Genomic DNA, 27,174 nt, shown 5'->3' with positions numbered 1-27,174 from the left:
CATTACCTGCTTGGGCTTGGAAACTACTTGAAACTTTTTGCAGGAAGTAAGTAGTTAACTAAAGAAAGGCAATTAAAGAAAGGCAATTAAATGTACTGATTCCAGTAATAGCATTGCTTTGGTGGGTGAACCGCTACACTGTTAGGTGGGCGGCCCAAGAAAAGCAAAATTTTCCTGCCTACACCACTAGGTGTAGAAGGCTAGTATACAGTTGCAGACAAAATTGCACAAATAACGAGAAATATTACGCTGTAGCTTTTGTCCGAGTTTCCTCTGCAGCTTATTGGTAGCTGATCTGCACAACAAGCATGATGTTAGCAAACAAAAGACCGCTTCTGCATGCAGTGCCACAACAAAGTGTTCTGCAGTTAATTCATTCTGCTGCGACTGCTTTAACATTGCATTCAATAAAGAGTGATTCTCCAGTGATCGCAAAAGGCATTTTACTGCACAACAGGCCAAAAAGGCGCTCAGTTCTTTAAGTGACAGCAATATTAGTAAGTTTGGGGTCTGTGCATTGCAATGATTTTTTGTTCCGTTGAAAACATCCCGCTTTAAATGAACAAAATTCAGAGTATCAGATGTTCACCATCTCCAGTTTGTTTCCTTACCATGTACTTGCATTACCGGCAATGCTGGGGTTCATGTGTGTTTTAACCCATTTATCTGGGGCTGCCTTGACTGGGATCGACCTTGCTTCACTTGCTGTGATGCGCAGATGTCTCTGTTCAAACCAAGCCTTGCCTCCCTGCTGAAGCTTCAACAGTTCGGCTGCACTGCTGATGGTAACCAGTACGTGGTTAGTGTAGAACTCTTTACATGGCTTGCACGTAAGCTGGCTGTTATGGAAGCCGTGTGGCTGTGATGAGCCTGCGTACGTAAAGAGATACACACTCCATTATTTCATGAGTTGGTGATGGAAAAAAATGGGTTTACTCAGCGTTCACACAAGGCAAGCTATGAACACTTCTACTGGCACAGGAAGGTTGGAAACCAAGAATTTATATAAGAAAACATCATAGCAATTACAGTGCCATGCATGCCTCTGGACGTAATAACCAACAGTAGCATGCATATATAAAAGGCACAACAGCTCCACAATTGCTTGCTTTACTTTTAAGCTGAATTATCACTTGAAGTGAAAGTGAACATCTTCCTTACGTGCATTGCCCGTTTTACTCCTGGCTTCATCTTTTGGTTTTAAAACAGAGTGCAGCAGTGTTCCTTGCAGCTTGTCAATATTTAAGGGGCCTTTGGCAAAGTGGGCCTCCATCATGTCATGAGTCAGAAACTCTAACATCTGACTTGGCTTCTCTTGGTGGTCATACAATTCCGCCATCGTGCCAGGAGTCACATTTTGTGCGGTGGACGCATTCCACATACATGCTTTGTCAGTGCATGAGGTACCTGTCAGCCCCATGCTCGTCGCCTCAACAATTTTCATTAAAAGAGCACAGACATGGCTGCAGCGTTCACTACGGCCTGCCTTGCAGCTGCAAGCAGCAGAAAAAGTGGTTCCAAAGTTGACCTGAGTGGTGTACACCTGTCCAACTGACTGTGTCGACCTTATCTCAGCCTTAATGCTGCAGTTCTCGGAGTCACGTTTGCACAATGCAGTGCCAACGTGGCCACTGTCCAGAAGGTTCAACCCTTCGGCAAACCCTCGGTAATTATGTGCCGGGTTTCCATCCGTGTCCAGTGCGTTGATCATGTACTCGTACACAACTGGAAAACAAAAAAGCCAAATTAATGCAGGGCACAACATAAATCAGATACCAAGAATGTAACCAGTGATACATTTAACGACTTAATTTTTTGGAGCAGAACAGCTAATTAAGGGGCTGGAGTCGCTTCCGTATGCCCAAACTTGAAAAACAAAAACTGACCTCGTCACTACGATCTAAAGTCATACACGTCGTACTGGCAGAAAAACCAACAAAAGTAAGTGCGCCCGAGTGCCATATCTAGGTTAGCGGTCGCGAAGCTGTTAGTCACGAAGTGCAACACTGTCGATCATTCTGCACATCAGTGTCATGTTCTAGTTACAGGCGCGCGTGACTATCATGCGCGCAACGCTAAGATTAAGATTTCACAGCAGCAGAGTCCGAACGGTTGAACTGTGGTCAGACATCGCTAGCAGGGTAATTCATCTATCGTTGGCAATACAGCGTCAGAATACAACGTTAACATTGCAAATGCAACGTCAAAATGCAAATGCCCAGTCACTCGACTTCTCGCCGGCACTCGCACACGCCCACACGTATGTATTTAATTTGTCGCCTTTATATGTTCAACAAACAAGAAGAAATACTGTAGGTTTCCGAAGCGCCGCTGGATAACAGGCACCCGCTCGTGACCGGTTGTAAACAAACGGTTACGGTGCGCATGTGAACGCTTTGGAGCGATGTTTACGGTCATTTACTGCCCTCTAAGACAACGACCTGCGCTGCCAAACGCGGATTTTAACCTGGCCACTTTAGACGAGAACAACAAAGAGACTGGAAACAAGCGCTGAAGCGATCCATTCGTTACTTCGAAGAGACGGAGACGAAAGCCGAGTGGTTCTCCGCGATATGAAGCGCGATCAAGTTTTCATGCGTCAAGTGATTAATTTCAGGTACTTACATGTCCGTTGAAGCTTTGGCCAAAGCCTAGTATCGTCTTCCCATTTCTTCCCGAATGCATCTGCCGAAACATTGGCTCTGAGAACTGACCCAGCAGACGCAGCAGCCATCGCGACGAGGCAGGTGGCGAATGGTTAAAAGGCGTGTAATGGCGGCATGATCACGTGATCAAACATGGCAGCCCCCATGAAACGGTGCTGTAAAGCGTCTATACAATGCCGCAGCTTTAGGGGCGGTGCTCTATGCGCTGCCGCTCGTCGCGGTGCGCAAGCCGTGCTGGAAGAAGCTCGAGCTTCAGCACCGCAAGTCCCTGCGCGTGTGCCTAGGCCTGCCCAAAAACTCGCAGTGCGCCGCAACGTTGGCCGAGGCAGGAGCGTGGCCCCTTGAGCTCCAAGCAGCGTGCAGGGCACTGAATCACATCGACCGGCTTCACCGCGCACCGGACGGCGGCTCGCTGCTGCAGCGTATGCGCTCGCACCCGCGCTCAGCGAGAGATCGTCGGCATCGCGGGAAAGCGGAGCACACCTCTCTGCGCTGTGCAGCAGCTGGCCAGAGCCGTCATACAAGAGGAGCTCCAGGACCATCTCCTCGTGTACACCGACGGCTCAGTGGCCCGCGACAGCTGCTCCCTAGCTGCGGCGGCCACCATCCCCGCCCTGCGACTGCACAGCCAGCAACACGCAGCCTTCTTGGGCTCCTCCACCACGGCGGAGTTGATAGGGATCCGGCTCGGGCTGGACCTGCTGCTCACCCTCGGCCCTCCGCCGCCCAGGAGTGCTCTGCTGTGCGACTCCCGCGCCGCCCTCAGCCGCCTGCAATCTAACCGCCGCGGTACCCCACTAGTGCGAGAAATTCGCTCGCGCATCGAGCGCCTCGCGCAGAGAGGTTGTGCCGTGCGTGCACAGTGGGTGCCCGGTCACTGCGGCATCGCCGGCAACGAAGAAGCTGACGACCTCGCGACCGCTGCACACCAGTGTTCGGAAGAGCGTTTGCCTAAATGCTCCTGCATACTGTTACAGGTTAGTGGCTTTTTTTGAGGGGGGTGTTATTGTGTTGCTGCCACTGCTGCTGCCAAAGGAGCGAACCTTGTTTCTGTCAGTATGGAGTGTGTTGAGTGTGAACAAGAAATTTTGGAAACCAAAGAGAGTATATCTTGCATGACATGTAAGCTTTCGTACCATGTAGGAAGCTGCGCAGGAGTATCGGAGGCAACAATAAAATCTAAGAAATCAACCTACCAGAAATGGAAATGCCCGAAATGTAGGCTACAAACCCCACATGTTAACCAGGATGAGAAAGAAAAAGCACCGTTGACTGTAGAAGATATGTTGGTCGTACTTCAGGAAATTAACCGAAAACTTGATGTCCTGTTGCCATTGAAAGAAACTGTCGATGGGATTGAGCAATCGGTGCAGTTTATGTCCGAACAGATGACAGACCTGATGACGCGCACAGAACAAAATGAGCGAGATATTAAAGCAATCCAGACTAGGCTCGCAAAAACAGAAATGAACAAAGAACAGCTTGAATCGCTCAGTGTCCAACTTGATGACCTCGAGTGGCGCAACCGGAAACTGAACTTAGAAATTCATGGCATACCACAAACGGAAGGCGAAAATCTTTTGTCAAAACTTAATGCTCTAGCTGGTGAAAGTGAATTGCCCCAGCTATCAGAACATGACATCACGGCAATTCATCGATTGCCGGCAAAGCGTGACAAAGTGCCTGGCATCATCTGCCGTTTCACGAGACAGAGCATGAGGGACAAATGGTGGGCTAACAGGCGGGAGTTGACCACTGCGGGTGCCAATGTTCACATGTTGGAAAACCTGACCAGGCGAAATCGAGAACTGCTGAGGGAAGTGAAAGAATGGGCGAAAACAAATCAGTACAAGTATGTCTGGCACAGCAACGGTAAGATTCTGATAAGAAAGACTGATGGCGCGTCAGCAAAGCTAGTGCAGCACTCTTGCGACCTTGGCAAGCTGCAATAAGAAGGGAGAATTGATTTCGAATTTTTATTTGTTTCCTGCCAAAAATGCAGACTGTAACAGAAAAGAATTATCTACTCCCAGAGAACTTCAAAGATTACCTTGGCCCGGTTTTCCAGACGTCATTCAAATGTCTTCATATCAATGCTCGATCTGTCAGACGTAAAGAAGCATATTTCGACACTTTCTTTCAACAACTAAATGTTCCCATTGACGCTATCATGATCAGCGAAACTTGGTCTACAAGTGATTATGATGTCTTTCGAATTCCTGGTTATGAGACATTTTTTCTGAATCGTTACGCTGGTATTGGTGGTGGCGTATCCATATCATTTAAAAAGAAGTGGCGGCCTGAAATATTAGAGCGATTCACAGTTTCTGTGAAAGAATATGAAATCTTAACAATGTGTTTGAACAACACTATTTTTGCAGTGTGCTATCGTCCACCAAAGGGTTGCGTAGCCATATTCTTGAATTTTCTTGAAAGCCTGATTACATTTGGAACCAGTCAGCATTTAAACATTGTCCTTGGTGGTGACCTAAACATTAATATGTTATCGGTTGATGCATCCCAAATGAGTTTAGATTTATTGCTTAGAACACATGGACTTCTGAATGCAATCAAAATGCCAACGCGTGTTACGATCACGTCTTCATCGCTGATCGATTTGTTTATCACTAACCATGACCCTAGTATGATCACATCTGGAGTAATAATTTCTGACATCAGCGATCACTTGCCAATATTTATGTGTGTTAAAAACATGTCTAAAAAGAAACGTAGTTCAACATATTCTTTCCAACTTATATCTGAAAAAACACTGTCCACATTTAGAAACTCGGTAGAAAAGAACAACTGGAGGCCTGTCCTTTTAGAAAATGACGCCAATAATGCTTACGAGGCATTCTTAGGCATTCTGAAGCCGATTTACGAGGCCTGTTTCCCAATATTAGCAAAAAAACAAAGGCGTCACAGTCGCAAACCATGGATCACACCGGAGTTGGTGGCAAAGATAAACACAAAGAACATCCTATACCATAAGTTTATTAAATCGAGAGCTGAATGTGATCTGACAGCGTTTAAAAAATATCGAAACCGCTTGAATACTGAGCTCAAGAAAGCCAGAAACGCCTATTACACAAATCAATTCACGTCAACTTGTGGTCGTGTCGACATTATGTGGAAGCGGCTAAACGCAATTTTGGGGAAAAATAGCAAATCAGGTGAATTAAATATGCTAAATATTGATGGTGTAAGTATAACTGGAAAAGAATTAGCAGATACGTTTAATACGCACTTTGTTTGCGCTTCTAGAAATCAAGTCCCGCATAACAATCTCAGTGATGTTGTTCATATAGGCGACACTGTATTTCTCAAACCGGTTGAAGAAGCAGATGTAACGGCAGCCTTCCACGAACTAAACAATAGCACATCCATTGATATTGATGGCCTCCAGATAAAGCCTATACGGTATATTTTTGACCTTATTTTACCATACATCACGCATATCTTAAACCTTTGTGTCAGTACCGCTGTATTTCCTCGTAAAATGCAGATTGCATGTGTAACAGTTATCTTTAAAAAGGGTGATAAAAACCAGCTCGGGAATTACAGGCCAATATCTATCTTACCCGTGTTTTCTAAGCTACTAGAAAAAGTAATACTTAGAAACTTTTTGCAGTTTGAAGAAAAACACAAAATTATAACAGCAGCTCAGTATGGCTTCCGTAAGCACCGCTCTACTGAACTTGCACTGTTAGATCAAAGAGAATATATATTGAACGAACTCGAACATAATAGGATAGTCATTGGTATTTTTCTTGATTTTTCGAAGGCATTCGACTTATTAAACCATACAATACTTCTTCGTAAACTTGAGCGTTGTGGCTTCCGCGGCCATGCACTGTCGCTTGTGCAGTCATACCTCATGGATCGCAAACAGGCAGTGGCAATAAATGGTCTCCTCTCAGATATGCAATCTGTAGGCTGTGGCGTTCCACAAGGTAGCATTTTGGGTCCATTTCTGTTTAATCTTTACATCAATGACATTGTACATGCAACTCCATTCGTTAAATTTATCATCTATGCTGATGACACCAGTATTTTTCTTGCCGGAGATAATGCAGCTGAACTCACAGATACTGCAAACAATGCACTGAAGCAAATAGAAAACTGGAGTAGCAGAAATGCGTTGCGGATTAACACAGCAAAGACTAAAGTCGTTGTTTTCAGAGGTAGAAACAAGAAGGTCTGTCTCACTAAGAACATATTCCTGCAGTCCGTACCCTTAGAAGTTGTGCCTTCATTTAAAACATTAGGTATATTATTTAATGAAAGAATGTCATGGGATGATCATGTTAGCTTTGTAACAAATAAATGTTCACGTATTATTGGTCTTCTTTACAAGAACCGTGAGATACTGCCGCGAAATGTAATGCTAATGCTATATAATTCATTGATACAATCTCATTTCAGCTATTGGCATTTAACCAGGGGTGCAACAACAGCAGGCAATCTTCAGAAACTACACTTGTTACAGAAAAAATTTCTAAGAATTGTTGAAAATGTTTCGCATACCTACCATACGGCCGCACTTTTCTTAAAGTATAACTTACTACCAATTACTAAGCTTTATGACTATCGTCTGAGCAAGTGTGTGAAAAACGAGGTGTTAAAGAACATATCTTTTCTATCAAAATTAGCTGGTTTAGAAAAACGAGATGCAATGTACAGCACAAGAAATATAGCACAATGGAACGTAAAAACATACAGAACGTTCTATGGTAATCAAACATTAGAAAATAAACTACCACGACTTCTTAACAAACTCGCACAAAACGATATTGATCTCCAAAACACAACACGCCACAAACTGTTCGAGTATTTTTTTTTTACACTACACCTAACCTTTTTTTCTGTGATTTGTCTACCTAATTCTTCTTTATTTCACCATCATTGTAAGTTTTCTTTCCAGCCAGGACAATGCTGTTGATTTTATGCTGACTACTGTAACCGGATAAACAGCTCTGCTATATGTATTTTTTTTGTTATCTGTATTTCCTGTATTTTCTTTATTGTATTGTATTGTATTTTCTTTATTTCTTTACTGTATTGCTGTCAAAGTGGGGGCCCGTGGCCTTGTCAAGCTGTCAAACGGCAGCTTTTACTACGGGTCCCCGCCATCACCTGTACCATGGTGGCAAATAAATTTGAATTTGAATTTGAACTACCTGCCAGCGATCTGCCCCTTGCGCTGGAGGACGTGCGTGCGGCCATTCACGACCATCTCCGAAAGCAGCACCCCGACCCACGCATCGCGGGAGGTGAGCGCATCGACAGTGTCGCCGGATGTCGCGCACTTACACGGTCACAACGTGCAATGATCCTCCGCGCGCGCATTGGCTGCGTGTGACCCGGGGAACGACGGGTGCGTCACGGAATCGCGACGAGTGATGTGTGTGACGGATGCGGTGCAGTGGAAACACTAGAAAATCTGCTCCTTCGCTGCTCCGCGTTCGCCGATGCTCGTCGCAATATGCTCGCGGCCTATAGGGCGCAGGGCATATTACCAGACTCCATCAAGACGCTATTGTGGCCGCAGGGCAGTGCGCGCACTCGTGAGCGAACTTTGGTGAGCCTCTGTGCATTCCTCGAACACACGGGCTTGACGTCCCGTCTGTTCTCCGTCAGGTAGTTACACGCAGTGACCGAACGCTCCGCGAGTTCTACCTTGAACGATTAATAACTGGACGCCCCACTCCAGTTGTAACCTACACAGTGCTGTGCGCGTGTGTGATTTAATTCCTCTAAAATGAACTAATCACGCGCACAACCTGGACACATTTCTTATTGTGTAAATAGTTTGTACATACTACTTCTCCCCCTGTCCTCTATTCCTGTTCCCTCACCTCTTTAATTTCATTTCTCCATTCTGCCTGCTGTCCTTTATTTCCGCTGCCCCAGCTCAGGTGCTTCAGTATCGATGGCAGATGCCGGGGCTAGCAAAAATCTTTTCATTCCTTTTTACTATTATTTTTAATAAAACCACTACCACCACCACCGTACTCGCATTGTGCAGCGCGGCGCGCCGCTTATCTTTGCCATGAGCGATTACCTCGCCCTTTTAAAAGCGCGCTACCACATGCTTCTACGCCAGTCCTCGCGAGCCGCAAGTCAGGCACTAGTGCAGCGTAGACCTGTGTCAGATCCAACAGTGCTGCGGCAGGTGCGCGCAGGTAGTCTTGATGAGACACGACAGGTTCGCGTGGAGGAGGTCGTTTTGCCGGACGGTTCCAGGAGCAGCAGCGCGGCTATCATCTCTGCCGTTTTTAGGCATCACTTCTCACAGCCGTTTGTTTCTGAGGCCGGACGGTGGGACGCCGCCTCCTTCGCGGTCGCTTTACGCAGTTTTTTCGGCCAGCAGCCGCAGGTGCCGAGCGATGTCTGCACACAGCTCGGCGCTCCGGTGAGCTCAGAGGAACTCTTTGCCACAATTAAAGGCATGAACGCTGCTTCAGCTCCAGGCCCTGACGGCATTCCCATCAGCTTTTATGCGCGGTTTTACACCGTTCTGGAGAAACACCTTCTCCAGATGGTGAACGCCTTCGTCAGGGACGGCGAGAGGCCGGAGTCCTTCAGAGAGAGCCGTATTGTGCTCATCCTTAAGCCTGGCGGGAGCCCATCTGACCCGCAGGCGTGGCGCCCGATCACACTGCTTAATGCAGATTACAAGATTGTGGCGTCACTGTTGGCTAAAAGGTTGAGTACGGTTTTAGCGGAGCTCATAAGCCCTGCACAGACATGCAGTGTGCCCGGACGATCGGTGTTCTCGTCTCTCGCACTAACGCGTGACTTGTTCACGTTCACCTCCAGAACGGGAATACCGGGTTGTTTCGTCTCACTTGATCAGGCTAAAGCCTTCGACCGAGTTGAGCACCGCTACCTTTTTGGAGTTCTCGGGGCTTTCGGCTTTCCGTCCGAGTTCGTGGCGCGGTTAGCGCAGCTGTATTCCGGCCTTACAGCTCGGTTGCTTTTTAACGGCTCGTTGAGCGACCGCTTCAATATCGAGCGCGGCATACGACAGGGTTGTCCCATGTCGCCTTTGCTTTTCGTGTTGTGTTTAGACCCATTCCTGCGGCGCGTAGCTGAGTGTCCATCGGTGCGCGGGTTCCCTTTGCCTGGCCAAGGTCAGGTGAAGGTGTCCGCGTACGCTGACGACGTGTCCCTGTTTTTGCGGGACGAGGACAGCTACGCAGCGTTCTCACGGCTTTTTGCGTGTTACAGCGAGCTGTCCAGCGCCCTGCTTAACAGGGGCAAGAGAAAAGCTCTGCGCTTTTTCGCCTTTACGTCAGACCTGCTGGGCGACGTTGAGTGGGTCTCGGCGGTTAAGGTTCTTGGCGTCGTGTTCCTCTCCTCAGGAGAGGTAGCTCGCGAGTCGTGGTCGCAGTTAAAAACGGCCGCAGAGCGACGTCTCGCATTGGCAGCGTGTTTTCGCTTGTCGCTGTCTGAGCGCGCTTTTATAATTAGATAATCTGTGTGCGCGCCACTCTTCTACGCAGCTCGCGTCGCCTGTCCGCCGCGCACAATCAGGCGTCGTTTGGCCACACTTTGTGGCGCTTTTTTCTGGGCGGGAAAGACGGAGACCGTCGCTCGCGCGCTCCTCCGCCTTCACACGCGCATGGGCGGGTTCAGCTTGCCCGATTTACGCACAATGTGCAGTGTTCTAGCTGTCCGAGGCGTCCGCGACCTGGTCAACATCACCGACTACCCGGGGAGGGGACTTCTCGCCTACCTTCTTGGGACGTCGCGGCGCCTTTTTTTCTTGGTCAGGTAACAGGTCCTTCAGCCGAACAGCAGCCGAGATTCTTTAGGTATGTCTGTCGGGCGGCCGAGTCTCTCACAGCCGCTCTGCCCGAGGTCGACGTCACTAAGACACAGGCCTCCCGTGTTTGCGAGCTCCTCGCTAACCACGAGGCTACTCCAGAACAGCTCGAACGGAGCAGGCGGGTGCGGTGGCGAGATTTGACGTCTAGCACTCTTCCACCAGACGTTCGTGACTTTGGCTGGCTGCGAGGCTGGAGGGTCTTGCCCACGGGAGTCCGTGTCGCAGCGTGAGGCGTCGCCCCTTCTTCGTGGTGTCCTCAGTGTGGCAACACTAAAACCCTACAGCATGCCATGTTTGAGTGCGTGGTTGCTAGAACGTTTTGGCGGCTCATGTCGCGTATGTTTTTTGTCTCCTTGAACTACCGCACCCGGCCACGCGAGTCGTTTGTGCGGCTTCTGCTCTGTGTGGGTGCGTTTGTTTTGTGGTGGCAGAGAGGCGTGGCTTCCTTGCAGGGTCGACCTCAGCGGGCCATGTTCCCATTGTTGCTGAGAGTGAGAACGCACCTGTTCGAACAGGCGTGCTTAGACTGGGTCACCCTCGAGGAGGAAGAATTCCTGCGCCGGTGGAGCACCCGGTTCATCAACACAAGCAGGGGCAGCGTCACCGTGCAGCTCTTGCCATACTGAGTGTGCTGTGCGCTCCTTGTCTGCGGCGATTGTGCGTGGTGTGTTGTGCGTGCATGCCCCGCGTGCTTCCCCCCCGCGCGTATGGACCCTCCTTTGAACTCTTTTGGACTTTAATGGCTTTTGTATTTGTGCATTTCATGCCAACGTGCATTTTTGCATAAGTATAATTGCCGCTAGTCGCCAAAGCATGTCATTAGTTTAGGTTGGGCGACATTAGTCACCGTTCTGTGCCTTTGTTTTTGCGAGGGATACCAGTCCCTTCCAGGCCCGTGGTAAATAAACTTCTCTTCAATCTCGATTTCGGCTTACTTGCTCCCCGTCTTCCTCTTTTGCGCTTGTCGAAGAGACAGCCCTTAGCTCCACAAGGAATTCTGTTCCCTTCACTCGTTTCGCGTAATACTTATTGAAATGAATAGTCTACAGGAAACCTTAAAGGTGAATTCTAGAGTTTCTTTTAATGTACGTCACGGGTGCCGCAACCAGTGTACAAGCTCGCTCAGCGACGGCACAGCCTGTCTGTTGTTGTTGCCAGGAAGAAAGAAAAGGAAAGTGTACAGGCCTGCTCACTGGCTCAAGCTGAGCCACAATCGCTACCACGTGCAGAAAGTAGGAGAGTTGAAAGATGGGATAGAAAGACAGGATAGTAAAGACGCGCTAAAGACAAGGCCGATCCCGGATGCAGTGCAATACCGGGTCAACCGGTGGCGGGAGTGAAGCATACTTCAAACATTCCGCCACATTTCCAAAAATAAGTCCAATTAGACCCGTAACAGATACTCTACGGGGTCCGGACATTCGCGCCACTGCCACGGCACCCCGCTTAAATAGCAGAAAACCCGTGGTCGATTAGGAGAGAGAGGAAACTTTCTTACAGGGCATTTCCGTCATCGAGAGTGTTCTTCTGTCTCAAAAGCCCAGCCCTGGTTGTGACCTTCCGCGCATAGCAGTCAGCAGAAGCTGGTGGCCGGGCAATGGGAAAAACAGCTAGTGTTTCACGAGTCTCTAGTGGTTGAGGGGATGGGCGGTTAGGGGCATCTCGCGCGTTCCCAGACCATGTTGTATAGTGTAAGCAAGGGTGGGGGGCACTGCAACAGCTGTTAATTCGAGTTTGAGTCGATGGAGTGATTTGCATGTCATTTTCTGGGCGATGGGCAGGTGTCTGCCTGCAGCTGCCAGTACAGGACAGCTTCGTCTCTACAGAATGTGTGGTGAAGTGGGGCTGTATGCCACGGTTCCCAGGCGCCCGCAAAAGTCCTCAACGACGTAATGCGAAATGGTGACGGCACGGCTCGGGGCGGAACGGCTAGTGGTCGTCAGAATGCAGTCGAGTACTTAAATCAGCAAAACTAACTTACGGCGCAAAGAGTACGAAGTCAGCGTTTCTTTTGCTTTGCAGATGCAACTGCTAATTCTACGCAGTTCAGAGCCGTAGAAACTACCATACATTTTGTCCTTTAAGCTTTTAAGAACCAACTAAATAATTGCCCTTTAATAAACATAGCCAGGCTCAAAGCACTCAGTATACTGTGAAATCAGTTTTTATTCTTGATGTTTCTCTCTCACTCGCACATCACCAAAGCGGGCAAAATTTCCAAATGAAGTCGCATGCATCCTCACCTAACGAAGCCGCCATAGCCTTTAGTCACGGGTGAAAGCGCTGCTGCAACGAACTGTACACAGAACTCTTCAAGCGTCTTTTTAGCCGCAGCCCGTCCGGAGACCATTCCAAATTTTTTCTGCATTTATTGGTAACCAAGAAATTCACCAATTTTACCTTCGTCCACGCAACGGTCAGTTCACCTCTTCCTCTCTATGCCTGAATCCTGTTGCCCCTCCTTACGCTGAAATCGTTCGAGATTCCCTTGCCGCTCTCTTTTCGTTCCTTTTACAGCCCTCTTCATGTACACGGCAGTCGATTTGCAGCTGTACACGTTGAAAGGCCAACCACTTGGTCTGCGGGTCTTTTACATTGCAGGAAGAGAAAAAAACCGGCATGACCATCACTGAAAATCTTCATTCCCGGCCAGAGACCATCTTTTATTGGAAACGTTAGTAACAACATAGCAGAATTCGGAAATAACGGTGCCTTGCGTCTGCAGAGGAGCACACGCGGAGTCAGGGAAATGAATGTGCGACCGCAAGCCTCCGCGTGTCTTTGTCATCAGGTATCATAAGATATCAGATTTCATTAGCTATCATCAGATATCAGGCCTCGTAGAAGTACAACCTTTGGAGGAGGCATGAGACCACGAATAGACGCGCTGCGTCCTCAAAGATCCAGCTCGTATTACGCGATACTGAGAGTAAAGAATCCAATTGTATTTGGCCCCGACGCCGAGATAAAGCGACTTGAAGGCGAAGATGCGCCACTGCAGGCAACCGAAGTAGAGTCAATATCAGGGATTGCCCCAGGAAGTTTAATAAGAGGGGCGGCCTAAATTTCTAGAAGTTTAGGGCGTTGAGGGTAAAGAATAAGTGCAGTAAACTTTATTTTTTATTTGTGTTGTTCGTGCATTGCGTAGGACTAGCAAAGTTTAAGACTCCAGCACTCATAACAAAGATGACAAAAATCAGCTTGGTGTGCACAAAAGTATTTCTTGCAAATTAAACAGATCCCTTTAGGAAAACACAGGGTGTGCACAAACCCCCAAGGGCGTCTCTAGGGAAATCACAGGGCCGCACAGGCCTGCAGTGTATTCGCCCATCCAAGTCGGTACATGCACTGCGCCTACCCACGCTTCAATATTCTGTCAGGTGACATTTTATTTGTTTAATTTTTTTTTCAAGCAAGCGCCGTACTCGCATACTAATTAAGCGAGAAATACATTTAGTAGTTGCACATATAAACTAAACGAGCAAAAGTCTACAAATCACATATCACACTTTGCAGATCACAGACTGGGACAACGTTCGCAACTTCCAGAACGACGCCCACACCCAAATCAAACACCTTGCGAGACGGGTGGCAGAACTTCCAAAGGACGTCTCTACAGCGACATCTGAGATCCCGAACAATCGGGAATCAGACGCGATCGACAGCAGACTCCTTCACATGTGGGAGGCTCACCCCGGCCTGCAGAAACGATGGCTTCGTAACAAACACAACAGTTCACTCAAGGTAAGGATATCAGTCTTGATCAAAGAAATAGAGGCACACGTGGCACAACTAACCCGGCAGCAATGGGGTCAGCTCTGCAAACGCATGGAGGGACACTTAGGCATAAGAGACACATGGGAATTTCAACGCGGCCTCTTGGAACCCCACAACACGAAGAGCACCCAACAGTGTAATGTAACGCGCCTCATTCACAGAATAGGTACGGATGATGATGCCCTGATCCAGAATCTCAGACAGGTACCTCATAACCACTCCCTAATTAGCCCTTCCTTTCTACTTGGGCGTAGAAAACCCCGAGCTCGACATGGATATAACAACGTGGAAGGTTGGAGCAGCAATGCTCAAACGTCGCACCACGTCTGCGCCAGGTGCAGACAGGATTATAAACAAAACGATACAAGATTTAGACTAGAACTTCATTAAAACCTAACAGAAATTTTCAACGAGCACTGCAAGGAAGGTACTCTTCCCTCCGAGTGGACCAACACGAGGGTCACTTTCTTTCCGAATCCCGGAAAACCGCTGGAGCTGTTAAACCTCAGGCCAATCTCCCTCACCTCATGCTTGGGAAAGCTATTCGAGCACATAGTCCTGAACAGACTGCAAAATTACATGCCAACAAAAGAGCTCTTTCTCACACAATGCTGGCATTCTGGAGCAACCTATCAGCACAAGACGTAATGCTTCAGATCTCAGAAGAAATCCTACATCACTGACTATGCAAACCCACTCCAGCATTGCTGGCCTTGGACCTCACCAAGGAGTCTGGCAATGTCCAACACACAGCCATACTGGACACCTTATACAATCTAGGAGTCGGGTCTCGCACACCTATCTATATAGCAGCTTTCCTACGAGTCCGCAAAGCGGAAATCAAAATAGGCCCTTTGTTTTGCCTCCATAAAAACACAGCCGCCGCAGTCGGGTTCGAACCCGGTAACTCCGGATCAGTAGCTGAGCGCCCTAACCACTGAGCCCCCGCGGCGGATAGGAACAGCCATAGCGCTTGCCATTTCCTCCTCCACTGCCACACTCATTCTTAGTGGCTCTAAAACAGCAATCACGAATTTTCCACCTCGACAGATTCATTCTACCACCCGAAAAATTCTCAATTCTTGCTCCGCAGAACCCCGACCAGTTCAAATTGTTTGGGTGCCAGCCCACGCAGGTAACCCCGGAAACTAAGTAGCCCACTCTTTTTCTCGAGCGTACGTCAACTGAGCAGGGCACACCGTAGACCGAGGTAGTGCTAGGGACCGGCCCGTCACCTATCATGAAATAACCCACCAATACAGGGAGCAAAGACTAATCTATCCCCCACCACACATCCCCCTCTCGAAAAAAACAACGAACTACCTCAAGACAACTCCAGGCTCGCACATTCCCTTCATCGGCTTTGTTAGCCCTTATCCACCCAGGCCAATACCGACCCGAATGCTCTCTTTGTGGGGCTCCGAAAGTCAACTATTACCATATTTTATATCTCCGCCGAGAATTCCAACCACCATCTCGCTGGAACCTCACGGACAAAGACGGTTAGAAGATCGCGGTCTCCCGCTCCGTAACGGCCTCACAAAGGCGGTTGGTAGAGTGGGCTGGACAGGTCGCCGAACGTCATGGACTGTTGGGCACCACGCGGGATCAAGATCCAGAACAACCCTAGGCAGTAACTTATTCATAATGCTCCTCAATAAAGTTTTGACCTGCCTACCCTTCAAAGAAATGGTCACGTTGCCCATGACTACGTTCGCGCATACGATCACTACAAAATTAAATTGGCGGCGTCCAGAGAGAGCACTTACGCGGTGAGCGCTTACAAGAATGGCAATACAAGAATTTGAGTTATTGCGCCGTGGGAAGTTTACCAACGGCGGGCCTAACGTTGCCGCAAGACACATCCTGCATCATTCAGCAAAGTCACTACTGTGCTAGGTTTGAATGTTTGGAAAGCGTTTAACGCCTTCATTTTTCTTACGCAGGGCGCGTATTTATACTCGGCTACATTTTCGCTTACGCAGTGCGCTTATTTATGTTTTTATGTTACTCAGTCCGGTGGACGGACTCTTCACCTGGATGTCAGTAAACAGTGCACAATATCACCAACGCGCACAAAAACGTTTATTGACAATGCTTGGTGAGTTCGCGTGGTAGCACAGCACAGCACACTGAGCATTCATTCTATGCTGCAGGGTATTGCATACGAGACATATTCTGGAAGCTTCCGCGTATTTATCACTGTGATTTTTAAATTGATCTTCCTTTCACCTAGCGCTTCAAGAAATTGCGAGCGCGCGTCGCATAACGAGGAAGCAAAGCTGTACAGTTTTCACATAAGCGCCAAACAAAAATTTGTCCTGCTCCCTTCCGTAAGCTTCCGTGAAAGCTGTAGCTGTATAGCTTTCCTTAGAACACAATGACACCGCACGGCTTGTACGTCCGTTCACCCATCAGGGTGTCAAGTACTTCAAGGCAGCGCAACGCTCCCAGCTTTTCTCCTAATATACATCATACACTCTACTTCACCTTCGACAACTTTCGACACGCTGAAAACAGCGGAGATACAGCCTCGTCGACATCCTGAGGATATCCAAGGAAAGAGAGCCATCAACAAACTCTTGAATCAGGCAACGCCGTCGAATAAACAACTGGCTGGTAAGAGGTGGGAAAATGGTTTGTGTGGTTTGAGAACAGGAACAACCAACAATACTTTAAGAGGCATAAAAAGAGGACAAGAAACTAAAAAGATCACGCTGAGAGTACTTGGTTCACCTTACAGCTCACGTCAGAGGAGTTAACAGCTCACTCAGCAGTCCTTTTCTCCCCTAAACTTGAACAATCTCCAGAACACCACTGACAAAGGACACAGTTGGCAAGGTGGGGATGGCATCAACATTAACTAAACTGGAGTTATTAGCTGCTGCAGAAGAAACAAGTGGGAGAACTACAGCCATTCAAGGCTATTTTCCTCAGGAAGACCTTAAGAACTGAGAAGGAGACACTAATAATGGCCTTCTGGATGTAACAAAATAATGTGGTTTGGAAAGGAGAGGAAATTCCACTAGACTGGAAACAAGCAGTCGTGTTGCCAATACCAAAAGCTACAAGACATCCCACAAGCGCATTATAATTTTCGCCCATCTTGCTGACATTTACAATGTGTAAAATCTATTTAAAGATAATTGCTGTGCACCTATCATGGCGGTTGGAAATGAGAAAAAATACCGTGCACGACAAACTCGCAGTTCCTATCAAGCTTAGGCACAGAAACTAGTTTGGCTATACTGGTTGAAGAGGCCCTCTTGCGTCTCCTTATAGGACCCTTGTGTGCACTGTGGAAGCTACGAAAGTGGCGAAGGCAAATGAAAACATGTCACATGCTAAGATCTTCGAGACCGTGGAAGATGTGGGTCTTCTCTGCAGGTCACCAAGGTAGTACGTAACTTTATTAAGGACAAGACGTTCTCTGTCTGGCTCAATGGGCAAGAAATCAGCAATATACCTCAAATAGAAAAGTGCCACAAGGTTTAGTTTTAAACATTTTACTTTTGAATACCACGTTTATACCATTGGCATGAAAATGAGTTTAAATACCACAGATGTAGTTCATGATTTATGCAGATGATGTCACAATTTAGTTTAACCATAAGCATCTTGAGACACAAAACCTGCATCTACAAGCTGCCTTAAAAATACAGGAAGAGTACGTCCGCTAAGCAGTCCTGGAAACCACCACAAAAGTCAAGCTACATTCATGCGGCTAACAAAAATGAAAGAAAGCAATTGCAAACTAAATATTTCGAAATGAAGTATTACAGGAAGCAGACCTTCTGAGAGTCCTTCGGCTAGAGATGCATAAGTATGACAAACGAACAAAACGGTGCCATAATATGTAAACAGCAACAGCGACTTCTGTACACTTCATCAAACGCATATTGCTTAGCGGAGCAGGAGGCTGAACACAGATGGCCAGATGTTTTGTACGATCAGTGCTTCAACCCTGGATACAATATCAAGCTCAGTTATAAAGACTAAGGGGACAGTGGGTGGCATTGGAAACCATAAGCAGGAACGCAACGCAAGACAACTTGGCCTTGCCAAAACTTACCCCATCCCAATTCATCAGAAATATGTACAGCTTATAACATTGGCTGAACTAAACGAACATATAGAAGCAGTAAAAAACCTAAAGCCAAAGGACATTATACCGATAGCATTCGCGTAGAGTGAGGTGACAGATCAAACAGTGATGATGGCCGAGACCCCTCCATGAGAATACATGACCACAACGACGGACAAGGCAAATAAATGTCACAAAGAGATCCAACAACTCCAACTCTGGTTGGTGTATGTCCGGGAACATGCATCCATCAATTCGACGACATCCAGCGGATGTTTGGTTTACATGCCTTTAACGTCCCAAAGCGACTCATGCTATGAGGGACGCCGTAGTGAAGGGCTGCGGAAATTTCGACTAACTGGGGTTCTCTGGCGTGCACTGACATCGCACAGCACACGGGCCTCTAGAAGTTTGCCTTCATCGAAATTCGACCACCGCAGCCGGGATCGAAAGCGCGTCTTTCGGGTCAGCAGCCGAGCGCTATAACCACCGAGCCACCGCGTTGGCTGAAGGAGGTAGAACAGCAGCTACTATCCCAACGCACGCAGAGCCGAACACACATCGCAAATACATATCAGGCCACCCGGACCCACTTGTCATGGAGCTCTACACAGCGTGCTATGCTATGGAAGCCATGAATAACATAGCGTCTATACCAGAAGCCCACATTTACAAAGACTACTTAGCATCTTTAAAACAACTGAAACGAGTGACAAGGGCACCGAGCGTAACTCACGAGATACATGCTCTCAATAAGCAGACAAAGAAATGCATCCAGATACAGTGGACAAAGGGTGCTGAGAATGTTGACCACAGGACAGCAAACACAGTCACACACGAAGCCCGGAACACTAATTGATCCCCCGCCAGATTTCCCTTTAATGCGTGAGCATTAAGGCTCCCGGTCTGCAGAAAATCAGGCGGCGGCGTTGTGAGCGATATATCCCCGGAGAAGCAGCCTATAGGTGGGCCACCTAGTTCACATGACCTTGTGGTGTCGTCACAACCGGCGCAGCCAATTGTGAGCAAATTGACCACATGGCAGGTGGTATTAAACGACTGGTTACTTAGTCCCCCAATCCCTACCGTTGTAGCACATGCCATCGAAGGTCTGTTTGTCTGTTTCTTGAGTGTTTCCTTCCTTACGTGAATGTCTATTTTACCGCTGCGGTTATGGCCGAGATAAGCAATCAGCTTGCCCAAAAGCTCATTTTACTAAATCACCAGAAGTGGTATGAGGGCCCCCAGGGTTCTATGAATGCAGAGAACGAGCAATTTCGCATATATTAGCATTAGTTCATTAACCCTATTGCATCATGCACTTAAGGCACAATTTTTTGATGCGCACTGTGCTATTGCCATCTTAACATCCTTTTTAAGGAAAGGTACATGTGCCGCGATTCCTGTGTGTACAATCTTTCTCTCTTACAACCTAGAAAGATCAGGTAAGGCGTCCCTTAGAAGGATAACGGCTAAGGCGGCGCTTGCCCTGTCAGTAAGATGCTGATCGTGTCCTGAATACGCCGGGCCCAGCACTTGCCCGAAATGTTCTACGCGACCCGCAGAAGGCGATATTAGCCACATGCTATGGACCTGTGTAAGGACAAGAGCTTCAAGGGCACATACATTAAAGGAAGTGCGACTTACAGCCACAAAGGAGGAAGAGATCTTCAAGTGGTTGACGAACAATAATAATTGCTAGAGCCTGCTCAAAATCCTGCATTAAATTAGATTACACGACTTTTTATAGTACACAGACTGCCAAAATTATGCATTATAGTAAGTGTTTGAATTAGAGAAACACCAACAGTGGAAAGTACGTTCATCAGTTCCCATCAATGCTGTGCTTCCACCACTGTAAATATTTTGAGATTTTACTGCTTGTTTTGTACCAAGTGGTGGAGGTAAAGCAAGCAGTTATGATTACAGTGGTTAAGCGTGAATTAGTTGAAGTTTTGCCTTAATTCACTCAGGGTTTCATACACCTCATAGTCATTAATCAGCATGCTATGCACGCCTAGTAATCCTACTGGGCCAAGAATCAATCGATTTGACCTTAGCCTGGAGCAATGCAAATAGCTTTCGTAAATTATAATACCCTCAGGGTCAACGTACACAGCAGAGTGAGGTGACTGCTAATTATTAGTGCACATCCGTTATAACATCCAACGAAGGGACTGCCTTAGATCGGGTAAATATTTAGAAATCGCACTGGGCATGACCATATTATGCTATTAGCGCCTCGGTGGCTCAGTGGTTATGGCGCTCGTCTGCTGACCCGAAATACACGGGTTCGATCCCGGCTGCGGTGGAGGAATTTCGATGGAGGCGAAATTCTAGAGGCCCGTGTTCTGTGCGATGTCTGTTCCCGTTAAAAAACTCCAGGTGGTTGAAACTTGCGGTACCCTTCACTACGTCGTCCCTCATAGCCTGAGTCGCTTTGGAACGTTAAGCCCCCTTAAACCATAAAAAAACAATAATATGCTATTAAGATTATTTCTTGCATGGCAAGTCCCGGAGAGGCAGATGGTTTTTCATACAAACCGGCAGTTAGTTTACGTTTGTCACTATTCACCAATCGCACCGCCACACAACACTACGGTGCTTACGAGAAAAATGTTTATTCGCTCTCTATGAAATAAAATCTCCGCAGGTACCGAGAATGCATCACATACGAAGCGTCTTATTTCATAGCAGCTGTATGCTATACTCACCTTGGCAGTGCGATGCATTCCATTTTCAGTTTGCACTCATCGCAATAGGCGTCGTTGCCCAACCTTCACGATCACATCCATGGTATACATCTACTGACCGCACTCACGTTGACTCCAATCTGCTCTACCTCGATAAGATTCACAAACCATAACAATAAGCTTCAACATTCTCATTCCTCTGCCACAGAGAGAGTACTTTTTCAACGACAGCAGTGCAAGTCTCCGTTTCCTTCCGACACATCAAAAACATGTTCGCTTCGGCACATCTTGGCTCCTTTATCTTGGCACTTCGAAACAAAAGGCAGCACTGTCAACGCGTCGAAAACAAGGCTACAGCAGCCCGTCGTAACACCAGGCGCGCAATCTGCACATTCGCGTTTGAGGCTTCAATGTTTGTAAACAAGCATGGGTCATGGGGGCTGATGGCAATCGCAGCCCCAAAGCGCTTCCGGTATCATCGGCGCGGCGTTTTAAAAGGTTTGCGCCAATGCAGACGACGCAACCAACGACTAGTGTCGCACTGGTTTTGATAAGACAGCGCGGCAAGCAAAGGATTCCGCTCAGTGCTTGATAAGGCGCCAGTGCACGTGACTCGCCAGCATGGCTCGCCACCTTTCGTTCAAACAGGAAGTCTCTTAGGGCAAAATCTCAGCGTTGGTGTAGATATCCTTGAATGGGACGATGGCTCAGTTGGTGTCCACTAAGTGAGCTAGTAGAGATCAGTGGGATGGATAGCGACATTTTATTGACGCGAGTTGCAGTGACGGCGTCATCTATTTCGCAGATTTTTTCCTCAACGTTTAGTTTAACACTGCTTGGTCCGCTGAACCTTCCTTGCACCGAATCATTCAATGATGGCATCATTGCGTACAAGATTTTTCACAGATTTTCACAGTTCAAGACATAAAAGGGCTGATAGGCCATTACTAAGCACAGCCCTGCTCTACAATTAACTCATCTTCAACACAGAGAGGAAAGCCCGACACTGCAATGTTTGTACTATCAAAGAGCAAGTCAGCATAATTATTTTATGTTTTTAACAGGAATGCCATTTCCGACACTTAAAGCATGGCGGAAGTGATATGAGGGATTAAACATCCTAAAGTGACACATCGGCTATGATGCATTCCATAATGCAGAGCTCCAGATTACTTCAGACCTGTGCATACATAGTTCAGGGATGTCAGTGCATATCTCCTTCAACTGCACCTTGGCAGCTCGTGCATTCGCCATTTTATTCACATGCGATTTTTTTATATCATTCTTGCTTTCCGTCTCGAGTGGCAACAAGCCGTGGATTCGATTCTCTCATATCTACCTATGCACCTCAATGCCATTCATATCATCGCAAGTGAACGATGAGAAAATTATCCTTCCTCAATGATCGGCTCCACGAAGCCCTTCTGATGAGTTGCATTATGCACCAACAACGTTTAACTTCCACATGTGTACCACAGTTTGAACGCCTACAAATTTTGCACCAGAAGAACCTAAGGAGAGCCCTTAGAGTTTCGCAGGCGGCCACGAACGATCAAGGTCGTTATGAGTCTCTATCGCAACCTCTTAGCCTTTTGGCGTCACAAATGTTATTAATGCAACTTGGTTGCCTCGGAGAGACGGTAGCCGGGTGAGCTCTTCTATAGCGTCTCTGAAACAGGTCCAAGTGCTGGGCTTGCTTGGAACTTAACGCTCTTAGAGCCCTAGGTCTTAACATTCAGAGAGAAAGCTAGCGGTTAAACCCATCTTGGCCATTTGAGAGTCTCAATTGTACATTGACCGTGCGTTCAGTTCATTGTGTCCTACGCGGTGCGGGTTTGGGAACTTTATTCTTATTGCTTTTTTTTCTTGTCCAGCCTATGTATGTTGACCAGTGTATGTTTTTATATGGTGTCCATTCCTCGCGCCCAGATTAAAACGGAGTACTCCTTTGGCGAAAACGCATTCGCTCATACTTGAGCGTTTTGAAATAAAATATGCTCGTCACCTCCTAGTTCTCACAGATGGTTCTGTGGACATGGTCAGCGCATGAATTCTGCATAGTTTGTCCTTCTTACTCCAGCCACATCATCCTCTGAGGCTGAAAATATTGCCACCGAGGTGACCTTATAGAAGCTAACGACTTTTCCACCTCAATATATTGTCATCCTGACAGATTCAAAATCAGCTATTCAAGCAAGGTGTGTTGATGGGCAAGTTAAACTAGGTATATTCTGAAAAAACAGCGCACGCAGACAACGGACGAGAGCAAGGAGGACACACAACTCCGCTAACAAGTTAGTCAGCGCAGTTGTGCGTCCTCCTCCTGCTTCCTCCTCTCATGTGCCTCTTTTCTGCCGCATGTTTGTTTTTCCTTCAGGCACCGGCATTTGCACTGCTTTACATACGTTAAAATTTACCCTGCAAAGGTTAGAGCATGGGTTCTCCTCTTAAGGGTCGTCTCTTGGATCTCTGCACATGGTGCACAATCTTCACAGCAGAGGTTTCAATAAGTGTCTGGCATCGAGGTGGCAGACAGCTTTGCCTATGAAACGCTGTCAGAGAATCCATCAAGCTCCTCATGATGTGGAGATATTCTTCAAAGAAACAGTGCTCAGCCATTTTAGTTCCCTGCGGTGTCTGCCCAACCAACCGTGTGAGACCAAGGGGCTGAAAAGAACGCAATTTACTTTACTGCACCGAATTCATACGGAGTTTGCTCGTGCCCCAGCGAGGATACATAAGACCGGCCAGCATCGTCTCCATTGGACTCTCCATGTGTTGTGTTTGGGGATGTAGAACATTACATTATATGCTGCCCAGATTACAACACGGAGAGATATGTCCTACTCAATTCCCTCAATAGGGCAGGAATGCCACACAGTTCACTTCAAAACAATATTTACCCGCGCGGACACCCCTCATATAAAAAGGAGTCTTCCCACCTTCTTTTACACTTCTTTTGAGGTTGTGACCTGGGCTCCGTTGGTGCCAGCAGCGGTTTATGATTGTTCTGGAGGACTGTGTACAAGGTGGCGTAGATCTGCCAGGTCAGAGATCTGTGCCTCAAATTCCCGATTTTAATTACCATATGTGTCAACCATAAGATCTCAAATGGTGCAAGCTGTCAACAAGATTGTCTTTGCAGACTCTCATGTGGGTTTCTAGTTTTGGCCTCCGCTGAAGATTCAGTGGAACTGGGAAAATATATTTTGCTAATTGCTCCCTGTCTCACACTGTTTTCCATGCTAGGTGCATTTACACTCAGTGTGCACCTTAGGGAATATGCAAGGGCTCATAGGAATGCAGTTCACACAACTGTCGAACAACTGGATATTCGCCACCTAATCGAGAAGACTCTCTTTACTCTCGGAAAGAAATGACACAACCTTAGTGTACTGCTAAGGCAGAGCTGCGTTTTTTTGCGATACAGGCCTGAACAACTGTCTCTGAAAGCATACTTGTCTTGAAAATCGATAATAGATATAAAGGCTGTGTGTATTTGGCCTTGATGATCATGAGTAATGCATTTTTGTGCAACGTACGCCTGGAAACTTGTCTCTCAAGGTATGCATGCCTCAGAAGCCGGCCATGTGTATGAATGCGTCTGCGAAGGAAGATGACAGAGTAGCTGGTGATGAACTGCAACCTTATGATTGTAATCATGCAGTGTGTAATACAAGGGGGGGGCACTTTCGTGGCAAAATGCACTAACCGCCCCAATAATGCACTCTAGAGAAACCCAGGACCTCTACTCTTTAGTAGGGTATAACTTAAAGAAACTGCACTTGGTAACACTGGTCAAGGTCGACGGCATCCTTTATTATATTTCTGACCATTTTTTGACGGCATCCTATGTTACTTTTCTGAACTCAGGGTCAGTGGAAGCGTGAACGCTTCAAAGGAGTGGAGCTGAGGTGACCGTGACCGAAAGGAACAGAAGACGAAGCGTAACTGAGCGAGAGGTGCAGCTTCATGCGAACTTGCAAATGTTGATGACATCTTTATGTGTGAATGAAGAAGTTCCAACATACTGCCCGGCTCAAAATGATACTAGGTAACCTCGAAAGGGTACATGAGCTGGACGGTGCGATTGACTATAGTCCTCGATGGCAACCGTAGGGAGCACGAGCGCACTTTTCCATCGCGCCCACGATGAAGGCCTTCAATTCTTGCAAGGGACCGGAGATGCCTCGGATGTTGTCGTTCACCAAGAAGCACTATTGTTCCAGGCTTCAACAGGTCGGGTTGCTTCACTTGGTTTGTTGCAAAGTTTTTGATTTCGCTCAGGTACTCCTTTACCCTGCGTGACCAAAAACTTGCAGCTGGTCTAGCCGCTCCTGCCAAAGCATTATCAGCTTGCCTGAAGAATTCGATGGATATGACGCAGGAAAGGGTGGAAGCACCGTCAACCGTCAACCCACTAGAAAACAGGCCGGCGACCGCGGATAAGGCTCGTCAACGACACTAAAGATGTAAGTAAGGGGCCGAGAATTGATTACCGCCTCAATTTCAGTGAGAGGCGTGCTGAGTTCAGTATGACTGAGTAGACGCCTGCCCAACATTTTTGTAGCGAAAGCTACAATACGCTAGCCGCTTCGCCTCTTCACGTGATCGCACTTTCCGCCGTGGTCGCGCTTGACCTTGAGCCGTTGCCTAGCAACCGCCAGACGCCGCCGCTCGGCGCCGCGCCGCTCACCTCAACAGCTGTGCGCATTCGCATGACGTTATAGCAGAGCCGCGCGCCTTGCGCACGGTGAACCGAGTAGCAACAGCTGTGCGCATGCGTCGTAGAAGGAGAGGAGGTTATATATATGGTATATCGGAGCCGCCGCCGGCTGCTGAGATGTGGAGAGCAAGAAGTCGGCTAAGCTGAAGGAGGCCAGGCTTCGCAGTCGGAATGAAACAAGGAGCAGGCGGCGAGTCAAAGAAACCAAATAGGAAAGTGCTGAACGTCTCGAGAAGCGTCGTAAGGACGACGCAGCTAGACGGGGCCGCTTAACTTCTGACAGCGAATCTACGAGGATCGAGGACGATGCGTCGAGTTCTGGGTCTCTGAAAGAAGCCAGACTTAAGAGACGTAATGAAACCAGGAGGAGACAGCGAGCCCAAGAGACCGAAGAGGAGGGTGCTGAACGTCTCGACAAGGGTCGTAATGACGACGCGGCTAGACGGGCCCGCTTAGCTTCCGATAGCGAATGCACGACAGTCGATAACAATGCATCGAGTTGTGCATCTCTGAAAGAATCCCTCGCCTTCTACCACATTTAACCTGAGATAAACCACAGGCAATTTTTTTAGAGACGTTTTTCCTGAACGTATGCGTCTTTCTTAGAATCCGCCCCACCAGGGAATATTTGGACAGTTAAAATTTCATTAAATGTTATCAGCTCCTGGGCGCGCTCGTCGTCAATAAGCACACAACACTTTTCATCCTTCTTTCCTCTCTTTTGGCGCTAAAGACACCGACTGTCCAGGATTGCACTTAAATAAACTCGCAACCAAACTGGCTGGATATGGCTGCGGTAATGAATTATTGGCGGTGGTTTAGCTTTGGTTCAACCTGGAGGGATGCGATAGCTAGCTGGCCGAGTGGAACTTGGTGACGTCACCAACCACGAGACGAACCACGTGATCAGCCACGGTGCCGCACCGCCGGCAGCTGCTCCGCACCACGTGACAGACCACGTGACGGCGTGGCGGCGCAGACACAGGGTGGTAGCGCCGCCACGCTGAAGGCTCGAAATACTACCGTAATGTAGATATCGCTACAAAACTCCTTTGGCTCCTTACATCTAGAAGATATCGTTAGCGACCACATGCAGTAGCTCCTGAGATTCTAGCCTTCAAAGAATGTCGAAGCACTGAACATCCCGATTCTTTAGTTGCAAGGTTTACAGGCGCTGATGTAACGTTCTTAGAGTCCATAGTAGGTTTCTCAGCAGTGCACATGGATGGAACGTGCCTTCGAAAACATTTAGAACGTCTTATTCAACTTTTGCACTTCCCAGATGGTGACCTTGTTTTAAGCAGCGGAAGCACCGGTCGTTATGCTTCAGCAACTATGTTTTTTTGTGCTACAGTCATTTGCGCGGAGTCGCAGTTGTCTTATATATGCTTGAT

General features: G+C 47.6%; 1 pseudogene; it reads right to left on the bottom strand.

Annotated features, from left to right (window-relative positions):
- Positions 1-11,782: 11,782 nt before the first annotated feature.
- LOC144126508 (U2 spliceosomal RNA) lies at positions 11,783-11,921 on the bottom strand (annotated as a pseudogene).
- Positions 11,922-27,174: the final 15,253 nt, after the last annotated feature.

The sequence above is a fragment of the Amblyomma americanum genome, chromosome 3, assembly GCF_052857255.1.
Source record: "Amblyomma americanum isolate KBUSLIRL-KWMA chromosome 3, ASM5285725v1, whole genome shotgun sequence".
Classification (NCBI taxonomy): Eukaryota; Metazoa; Arthropoda; class Arachnida; order Ixodida; family Ixodidae; genus Amblyomma; species Amblyomma americanum.
The sequence above is the reverse complement of the archived record's forward strand: the minus strand, read 5'-3'. Positions and strand labels throughout refer to the sequence as shown.